The 10855-nt window shown below is 42.9% G+C and overlaps 1 pseudogene; it reads left to right on the forward strand.

Moving 5' to 3' along the window:
- Positions 1–249: 249 nt before the first annotated feature.
- On the forward strand, positions 250–1959 carry LOC102850426 (annotated as a pseudogene).
- The last annotated feature ends 8896 nt before the right edge of the window (positions 1960–10855 follow it).

Raw genomic sequence — 10855 nt, forward strand, 5'->3', positions numbered from 1 at the left:
AATGGAGTGGAATGAAAATTTACTGACTGGAAACAAACTTTTGGCAATGCCATTTCAGACTAGGGTCTCAAATCAAAAGTTTACAGAATCCTACAGAGCCTCTAAAAGAAAAAGACTGATAACACAATTACAAAATGGGCAAAAGACATGGAAAGACTTTTCGACTGAGACCCCGCTGACAGGCCGGGGGTTTATTTAGCAAGGAAAGGGGGGCGGGAAGGGCTGTGGGGCGCCTGTCAACTCGACACCATGAACGTGGTTTTTGCTGTGAAGCAGTACATTTCCAAAATGATAGAAGACAGCGGACCTGGTATGAAAGTGCTTCTCATGGATAAAGAGACGACTGGAATAGTGAGTATGGTATACACACAATCAGAGATTCTTCAGAAAGAAGTGTACCTCTTTGAACGTATTGACTCTCAAAATCGAGAAATTATGAAACATCTGAAGGCAATCTGTTTTCTTCGCCCTACGAAGGAGAATGTGGATTATCTGATTCAAGAGCTTCGAAGACCCAAATATAGTATATATTTTATTTATTTCAGTAATGTGATTAGTAAGAGTGATGTGAAGTCATTGGCTGAAGCTGATGAGCAGGAAGTTGTGGCAGAGGTTCAGGAATTTTATGGTGATTACATTGCTGTGAATCCACATTTGTTCTCCCTCAATATTTTGGGTTGCTGCCAGGGTCGCAATTGGGATCCAACTCAGCTATCCAGAACAACTCAAGGACTGACCGCTCTTCTTTTATCCCTGAAGAAATGCCCTATGATTCGTTATCAGCTTTCATCAGAGGCAGCAAAGAGACTTGCTGAATGTGTTAAGCAAGTAATATCTAAAGAATATGAACTTTTTTAATTCCGGCGGACTGAAGTTCCTCCATTGCTACTTATTTTAGATCGCTGTGATGATGCCATCACTCCATTGCTAAACCAGTGGACATATCAAGCCATGGTCCATGAACTATTGGGTATAAACAACAATCGGATTGATCTTTCCAGAGTGCCAGGAATCAGTAAAGACTTGAGAGAAGTGGTCCTGTCTGCAGAAAATGATGAATTCTATGCAAATAATATGTATCTGAACTTTGCTGAGATTGGTAGCAATATAAAGAATCTCATGGAAGATTTTCAGAAGAAGAAGCCAAAGGAACAGCAGAAACTAGAATCAATAGCAGACATGAAGGCATTTGTTGAGAATTATCCACAGTTTAAGAAGATGTCTGGGACTGTATCAAAGCATATGACAGTTGTTGGAGAACTGTCTCGGTTGGTCAGTGAACGGAATCTGCTGGAGGTTTCAGAGGTTGAACAAGAACTGGCCTGTCAAAATGACCATTCTAGTGCTCTCCAGAATGTAAAGCGGCTCCTCCAGAACCCCAAAGTGACGGAATTTGATGCTGTGCGCCTGGTGATGCTTTATGCTCTACATTACGAGCGACACAGCAGCAACAGTGTGCCAGGGCTAATGATGGACCTCAGGAATAAAGGTGTTTCTGAGAAGTATCGAAAGCTCGTGTCTGCAGTTGTGGAATATGGTGGTAAACGGGTCAGAGGAAGTGATCTCTTCAGCCCCAAAGATGTTGTGGCTATCACCAAACAGTTCCTCAAAGGATTGAAGGGAGTAGAAAATGTATATACACAGCATCAACCTTTCCTACATGAGACTCTGGACCATCTTATCAAAGGAAAACTCAAAGAAAATCAGTACCCTTACCTTGGTCCCAGCACACTCAGAGACAGACCTCAGGATATAATTGTCTTCATAATTGGAGGAGCCACCTACGAAGAGGCTCTCACAGTTTATAACCTGAACCGTACCACTCCTGGAGTAAGGATTGTCTTGGGAGGAACCACAATACACAATACAAAAAGTTTCCTAGAAGTTTTGGCTTCTGGACTGCACAGCCGAAGCAGGGAGATCTCTCAAGTTACCTCGAGACCAACAAGCCGGAGATGAAATGGTGATGGAACGATGGGGAGAATAGCACAGCATCCCCTCTCACCCCTGCTGCAAACTTGCTCCACTGACCAGAGGTGCTGGAGAGGAGCCTGAGATCTTGTGTTTATTGATAGAGCCCATCTAGGCTGCCGACTCCTCAGCTGTCAGCACTGATACTCTCACTCTCTGTGATGAGCTAGCTGAGAATAAGTCTGAGCTCATTCCAACCTACTTTTCTCCTGGTTTCTTCATAAAATATATAAATGTATTCTTTGTGTATATGGTAGGCACAATCACTTCCATATCTGATTAATTTTGTTGGGCATTTTCTCAAGTAAGGATCTTACTTGAGAAAAAGGTTATCAGTGTCTAGAGAAGTTTTTTAAAGCAAATAATCATTCACTGCACAAGCTGCACTCCTCCAGTTCCCCTCCTCCCTTTTGGCCCATTTCTCTCTTCATTAACTACATTCCAGCAACAACCTACGTCTGAAAACTGACTATATTTCTTTAGGGAGCCACCTAAATGCCCCCACATTGAAAATTCCTCTGGTTCTAGAAATCATGTATGACTACAATAAAAATCTATTTGTGAAAAAAAAAAAAAGAAAGACTTTTCACCTAGGAAGATATTAGATGGTCAACAGACATTTGAAGAAATGCTCAAAATTACTGGCAATAAGAGAGATGCCAATCAAAACTGCAATGAGATACCATCTCACTCCAGTAGCAGTGGCAAAGTTTAACAGGACAGCAAGTAATAAGTATTGGAGAAGATGTGGCAAGAAAGGAATTCTTTTTTTTTTAAAAAAAATGTATCCCCTTTTCCTTGATTTGCCCCCAAACCCCGTGTCAATCCTGTTTTATAACAGTGGCATTATGTAGTATTTGTCTTTTCTGGTTTCTTTAGGGTATATTCCCCATAGTGCAACTGCTGGATCAAGTGGTATTTCTCTTTTCAACTTTTTAAAAAATTTTTATTATGTGTGTGTATGTGTGTGTGTACCGTCAAATCAGATTTGACTAGTACAGGAGGAGATTGTTTCTCCTTTTCCAGCAAATCATCTGGTGGATTTGAACCGTACACCTCTGGGATTACAGTGCAGCATCTTGCCACTAGGCCACCAGAGCTCGCCATCTTTCCAACTTTTTGAGAAAGTGCCATACTGCCAAACTAAGAATTCTTATATACTATTAGTGGGATTGTAACCACTTTAGAAGGCAGTTTGGCGTTACCTCAGAAAGTTGAACGTAGAAATTCCAAATGACCCAGCTATTCACTGCTTGGAATATACTCTGAGAACATGAGAACTAAGGCACAAATGGAGACTTATACACCAATGTTCATAGCAGCGTTATCCACCATTGCAAGAATGTGGATACAGCTCAAATGTCCAACCACAATCAAATGGATTGAGAAATTATGGTACATTCACACAATGGAATACTATACAGCACAGCAGGCACAATGATTTTACAAATCACTATCTAACTTGAAAGGGACTGGAGAGCATTATGTCACAAGTGAACTAACTCAGTCCCGTAAGGACAAATACTGAATAAGACCATTATTGTAAAACGAGTATGAGGCTCTAAGGAAGGGTAAGAAGAGCAGAGGGGTGAGGATGGGTGGGGGTGCAGTTGGGTCACACGAGTTGGTGGGTGGAGAGAGAAGTCGGTAAAAGAAATGGGGAAGATGCAGTATGAAAAACATTGTATAAAAACTTTGTAAGTGAACTGTTGTTGTTGTTGTTGTTATGTACCATCGAGTCTCTTGTGACTCATAGTGACCCTATTTACAAGAGCCTAAACTCCTTTCTATCCTGTGCCAATCTCGCCATCTCAAACACACTCATTCCCACCACTCCACTCACAGAATCGATCCATCTCATCAAGGGTCTTCCTCTCCTTCGTCGCCCCTCCATTCTGCCAAACATGATGTCCCGCTCCAAGGACCAGTCCCTCCTTGCAACATGCCCAAAGTATATCAGACGAAGCTTCAGAATCCTTGACTCCAAGGAGCATTCCAGCTTCACCTTCTCCAGGACAAACCTGTTTGTTCTCTTATCAGTCCATGGTATATTCAACACTCTTCTCCAGCACCACAGCTCAAAGGCATAAATTCTCTATCATCCTTATTCACTGAACAACTATCCAATGCATTGCACGTAATTGTGAAAACTATAGCCTGGATCAGGCACACCTAGTCTCCAGCCTGACATCATTGCTCTTCAGTACTCTTGAGAGGTCCCTCACCGCTGACTTTCCCAACGCAATTCGTCTCCTGATTTTCCGGTTACTGTTACCAAGAGTGTTGACTGGGAGTCAAGTAAACTAAAACTTTTGACTATCCCGATCTCTTCACTATCCATACTGATGCTGCCAATTGGCCCAGTGGTGACAATCTTAGTTTTCTGGATGTTGAGCTTCAATCCATATAGGAGGCTGCAGTCCTTGACCTTCTGCAGCAAGTGCTTCAGGTCCTCCTCAATTTTAGTAAGCAGGGTCGTGTCATCCGCATAACGCAGGTTGTTGATGATTCTTCCACCAATCCTGATGCCACATTCCTCCTCATACAGCCCAGCGTCTCGGATGATCTGTTCTGCATACAGATTAGAAAGGTGTGGAGACAAAATACATCCCTGACGGACCCCTTTCTTGATTTTGAACCATCTAGTGTCTCCCTGCTCTGTTCTGATGACTGCCTCTTGGTCCAAGTATAGGTTTCACATTAGCACAATCAAATGTTCTGGGATTCCCATTCTTCTCAGAGTCAGCCATAGCTTGTTGTGATCCACACAGTTAAAAGCCTTTGCATAGTCAATGAAGCACAGATACACATTCTTCTGGTATTCTCTGCTTTCTGCCAAGATCTATCTAACATTAGCTATAATATCCCTAGTACCATGACCTCTTCTAAATCCAGCCTGCATGTCTGGCAGTTCTCTGTTGACATATTGTTCCAAACGTTTTTGGATAATTTTCAGCAGAATCTTATTTGCATGTGATATCAATGATATTGTTTGACAATTTCCACACTCTGTTGGGTCACCTTTCTTTGGAATGGGAACAAATATTGATCTCTTCCAGTCAGTTGGCCAGCTGGCTGTCCTCCAGATTTCCTGGCACAACTTAGTGAGCACGTCCAGGGCAGTGTCTGTATGTTGAAATAAATCAATTGGTATGCTTTGAACTCGTGGAGCCTTGTTTTTGCCAATTCCTTCAGAGCAACTTGAACTTCCTCCTTCATCACCATAGTCTCTTGCTCATATGCTATTTCATGAAATTCCTGTGTCAGCTAATTCCTCCTGATACAGTGACTCTGTGTACTTCTTCCATCTTCTTTTGATACTTCCTGAATCATTTAACATTCTATCCAAACTATCTTTAAGTATTGCCACCCGTGGCTTGAATTTGTTTTTCAACTTCTTCAGCTTAAGAAACACTGAGCGAGTTGCAAGTGAACTAATATAAAATAAAAATTGTATTTAAAAAAGAAAAAGAAACTAAATGATGAGGGAGAAAACTGAGGAGAAATGTATGATTAGGTATTATTGTCATGACAAGAATCCAGAATGAAAGCTGCACAGTGGAGTGGACGGGGAGGGGTGGGGGTTGTATAACAATGAGATAGTTCTTTTTTACTTTTCAAAGAGAAAAGTGAACTGGGGGGAGGGATGGGCAGGGAGGAAAGTGTGCAACTACGAATGAATGGAAATCCAACATCTCTGTAAACTCTCATTAAAATAAATTAAAAAGAAAAAACCAAATGATGGGTAAATCTTTACTGTTCAAAACCAGTGATGTCACTTTGAGGATTAAGGTGGGCCTGACCTAGCTGTGATGTCATAAACTGTAGGGAGTTGTGTTGCGCAGAAGAAAGATGAGCAATCTCTTCCTGTTCGATTTACAGCCTCTGGGAGGTTAGATATGAGTTGGTCCAGATACAATGCCGATGAGGGAGCTCCCAGCCATGGGATTTTCAAAATCCAAACCAAAATAACCCAGGCCGACCACTGTCACAGAGTTCATTCCAACTCACAACAGAAGAACAAATATCTATGTTGTAACACCACCAGAATGCCCCTTAGAAACAAGGATGGGTGTACATATATCTGCTTGAGTGGTGGTTTTGGTTTCTTTAGGGTATATTCCCAGTAGTGAAATTGCTGGGTCAAATGGTATTTCTATTTGCAACTTTTTGAGAAAGCACCATACAGCCTTCTAAAGTGGTTGCACCATTTTACACTCCCACCAACTGTGAATAAGGGTTCCAGTTTTTCCACAACCTCACCAGCGTTTGATGTTTGCTGTTCTGTTAAATTTTTCTATTCTTACGGGGGTGAGATGAAATCTCATAGTTGTTTTGATTTGCATCTCTGTTACAGCTAGGGATTTTGAACATTTCATCATGTGCTTGTTGGCCATCTGAATGTCTTCTTTGGTGAAGTGTCTGTTCATTTCCTGTGCCCGTTTTTCAGTTGGGTTATTTACCTTTATCTTGTTGTGGTGCTCGAGTATTTTATAAATTCTAGACATAAGTCCCTTGTCTGACATGTCATTACCAAATATGTTTTCCCAGTCTGTGGCTTCCCTTTTTACTGTGTTGGAGAAGTTTTTGGAAGTGCATAGGGATTTGATTCTTAGAAGGTCCCATTCTTCTATTTTATCCTCTCCTGGTTGTAGATTTTCCAGGATGCTTAGAAGACTGTTCATGTTGTGGATTACGACTTCTAGAATTCTTCTAAGCTTTTCTTTAATGAAGTTTATAGTCCTTGATTTAAGTCCTAGGTCCATGATCGACTTTGAGTTGGTTTTTGTGTATGGAGTGAGGTGTGTGGATCTTGCTTGAGTTTTCTGCAGATAGTTTTCCATGTTTATTGCAGCTTTGTTCACAATAGCAAAGAGCTGGGAACAACCCAAGTGCCCATCAACAAACGAATGGATAGAGAAGCTCTGGTATATTCACACAATGGAATCCATGCTGCATTGAAAAACAAGGTACTCATGAAATATTTTACAAAATGGGTGATCCTGGAAGACATTATGTTGAGTGACATTATGTTATGTTATGTTCAGTCACATAAGGACAAATACTGCATAGTGCCACTATTGTAAAACGAGACTGACATCGGGGTTGAGGGAAGACTGAGAAAGAGGGGATACTATAATAATAGTGTAGAACTGCATTGAAACAGATGAGGGAGAGAATTGTTTAAAAGGTATATGATTGGGTATTATTGTCATGACAGGAGTCCAGAATGAAGGCTGCACAGTGGAGTGGACTTGGGGGAAGGGATTGTATAACAACGAAATAATTTTTCTTTTACTTTTCAAAGAGAAGAGCTAATTGGGGGGAGTGGGTGGACAGGGAGAAAAGTGCAACAATGAATGAACGGAAATCCTAAGTCTCTGTAAACTTTTATTAAAATTAATTTCAAAAGTTATTTTTTTAAAAAAGAAACAAGGATGGGAAGATTTCCCCTCACATCCTCAGGTCATGTCTCTGGAAAAGGACATCATTCTTGGGAAAACACAAGGTCAGCACAAGAGAGGAGGACCCTTAAGGTGGATTGGGACAGTGGCTGCAACAGTGGACTTCAACAGTGTAACATGACCAGCCAGTGACACCGAAGAACAACAGTACAATAAGCACTAACACCAGAGGAGGAAGTGCAGGCTAGAACACTAACTACAGAAGAGAAAGGGCAGCAATTGCCCAGGGTTAAAGCTCATAAGGCAAGAAAGAAGAGCACAGGGCAGAAGGAAATAGAAAAGGAGAACATGAGGAGAGTGCTGGTTCATGCAGGGGCTTGCAGCCAGTGTTCACAAAATTGTGTAAGAATTGCTCTTAAACTTTCACCAAGTCACAATTTAAAAAAAAATTGAAAATCAACATCAAACCCTTGAGATTCTCTCTACTGGTAGGTTTGCAGGAAAGCCTGATAAAGGGGGCGTGGTCTGTTATTGAGGGGCGTGGTCAGGTCATGAGGACGGAGCCTGTGGCTTAATTAAGTGCCTGATGAAACAAGAGCCATTAGATTCATGAGTCAGCAGAGCTTCAGAGGAAAGGCGTGGTCACCCTCAATGGGGAGCGCTGGTGGCTTAGTGGTAACGAATTGTGCTGCCATCCCAAAGACAAGTGGTTTGAATCCGCCAGCTGTTCCAAGAGAGAAAAGACTGGCTATCTCGTCCTGTGCAGTCTAGGGCCCCTGAAGTCACTGGAAAGGTCAGTTATGGATGGGTTCTGACTGGACAGTATGTGACAACATGACAAAGAGGAGACAGCTGACCCTCCAGTCACTCCTCAGGAGAAAGATGTGACTTCAGTGAAGATTACACCCAGCCTTGAGCGACTGCTGGTCTCTGCATGTCCAGAACAAAGAAGAGGGAAGAAAAATCAAAGGCACACAGACGTAACTAGTCCAGGGGACGAGTGGACCCCGCAAACGTCAATGTCCACTACCCTGAAAGCAGAAGAGCTAGCTGGTGAATGCTGGAAAAGTAACCACTGGAAAAAGGTTCTGGACGGAGTGGGAGAAAAATGTGTGGCAAACCTCAAACTCACAAAAATGACCAGGCTGGCCGGGCTAGTAGAGACTGGTGGAAGCCCGGGATGATGGCTTTTAGTCAGCGTTTGAGCCTGAAATCAAACTCACCTTGTGGCTCAACTTTCAGCCAGATAGTCGCTTATAAAGTAAACAATAACACCTGGGAGGTGCTCACACAGAGAATAATTCCATCATTATTATTATTATTATTAATATTATCATTATTAATTTTAATTAAAGTTTACAGAGACTTAGGGTTTCCAGTCATTCATTGTTGCACTTTTCTCCCTGCCCACCCCCTCCTCCCGAATTCACTCTTCTCCTTGAAAAGTAAAAGAAAAACTCTTTCACTGTTATGCAATCCCTCCCCCCAAGTCCACTCCACTGTGCAGCCTTCATTCTGGACTTCCGTCATGACAATAATACCCAATCGTATATCCCTTTTAAACAGTTCTTTCCCTCATCTGTTTCAATGCAGTATACATTAATATTATAGTGTCCCCTCTTTCTCAGTCTTCCCTCAACCCCGATATCAGTCCCGTTTTACAACAGTGGTCCTATGCAATATTTGTCCTTTTGTGACTGAGATATTTCACTCAGCATAATGTCCTGCAGGGTCACCCATTTTGTATATTTCGTGAGTTCCTTGTTTTTTCAAGGCAGCATAGTATTCCATTGTGTGAATACACCAGAGCTTCTCTATCCATTCATTTGTTGACAGGCATTTCGATTGTTTCCAACTCTTTGCTATTGTGAACAAAGCCGCATTAAACATGGGTGTGCATAGAATAATTCCTTTTACAGGGTCATAAGGGCAGTATTTGCTTGGAGAAACAGCTCAGAAGGCAGGAGATAGAATAAGGAAAATGAGAATCACAGGGAGGACATGGGGGAGTGCTGCTGTTACCATGCAAGGACTGTCATTAGTACCATCCAACAAAATCTGGATGAGCAACTGAAACCCCAAGCGTGAGCTTTCCTAATAAAATATTAATACATAGCAAAGCTTTGGAAGCAGTGTGGAGCAGTTCTACTCCACCATATGGGGTTGCTTTGAGTTAGAACTGACTCTACGGGGCAATACTTTATTTTATCATTTTTGTGTGAGTATACAGTCAAATCAGATCTGACTGGTACAGGAGGAGATTGTCCCTCCTTCTCTGACAGAGCATCTGGTGGATTTGAACCGTGCACCTCTGGGATTGTAGTTGCAGCTCCTTGCCACTAGGCCACCAGAGCTCCCCGGGGGGCAATACATTTTTTTAAATAAGATGAGAGTGAGCAGGAGACCTGGTTACGCAATGTTTAAGTGTTTAGCTGTTAACCAGAAGGCAGGCAGTTTAAGCCCAACAGCTGCTTGGTGGGGCGATAAGACCTAGGAAAGATGAGGCGATAAGGCCTAGCAACTCTCTTCCCGTACAGATTACAGCCCAAGAAACCCTACGGGGGAGTTCCACTATGTTACCTGAAATTTCTGTGGATCGCCATGGCCTCCAGGCGCCACCACCAAAGCTGGGGAACGGGGTGTGGTCTAAGAGATTGATTATGGTGGAAGAAGACCAAGTAGAGCTTGGCAGATGGCCAAGACTTAGGAAGAATGGACCAAACCAGAGACAGGAAAGGACTCTGAGGCAGCAGCATTGTTGGGAAGTATAGTTTCCAAGGGTTAAGCTTCATCTCCCTTCCACTGGGATCGCCCTCCCCAACTGCCTCCAGGACAGCCTGGATAATACATCCTATGTCCAAGTTTGTGCTTCTAAGACCGGGGAGGGTAAGCCGTGTTAAAGAGGCAACCAGGAGGGAGTAAGTCCTGACACAATGAGCAGGCCCAGCCAGAGGGGTAGTCGACTGGAGGGACTCCGTCTTATAACTCTTGCTTCCCTCTCAAGAGCTGTGTGCTCCAGCCAGGGGAAGATCTTCTGGGTGTGTTAGGTCTACTCTCCCATTGGGCTGGACTGTGCATAAGGAGGTGGGACTAGGGGAAAAGCAGACAGAAGGAAGAGGATTCTCTCCTGAGGCCTTCTCTCTGCTCTCCAGGGCCACACAGTCACTGCTGAAGCTTATTCTCAGTTCTGCCAGGCCCTAGAAAGAAGGCTAGAGCTGAGGTCCTAAAAGCTTGCGAGTGGCCAGCTAAGACGCAAATCTTAGTCTCTCCTTGTGTAGAGGGGAAAAGAAAAAAAAAATCAAAGATGCAGAGGAACAATTAGTCTAATGGACTAACAGGATGCTAAGAACCTCAGCTTCCATACCCCTCACCCTGCACTAAGATCAGAAGTACTAAATGGTGCTCACCTACCTACCCCTGTTGACCACTCTGGAAGGGACCACAGTAGAAGGTCCTGGAGAGAAACGGGTAACAAAATG

The sequence above is a fragment of the Elephantulus edwardii genome, unplaced genomic scaffold (genome assembly GCF_000299155.1).
Source record: "Elephantulus edwardii isolate Elephantulus edwardi_28Jun2011 unplaced genomic scaffold, EleEdw1.0 scaffold00315, whole genome shotgun sequence".
Classification (NCBI taxonomy): Eukaryota; Metazoa; Chordata; class Mammalia; order Macroscelidea; family Macroscelididae; genus Elephantulus; species Elephantulus edwardii.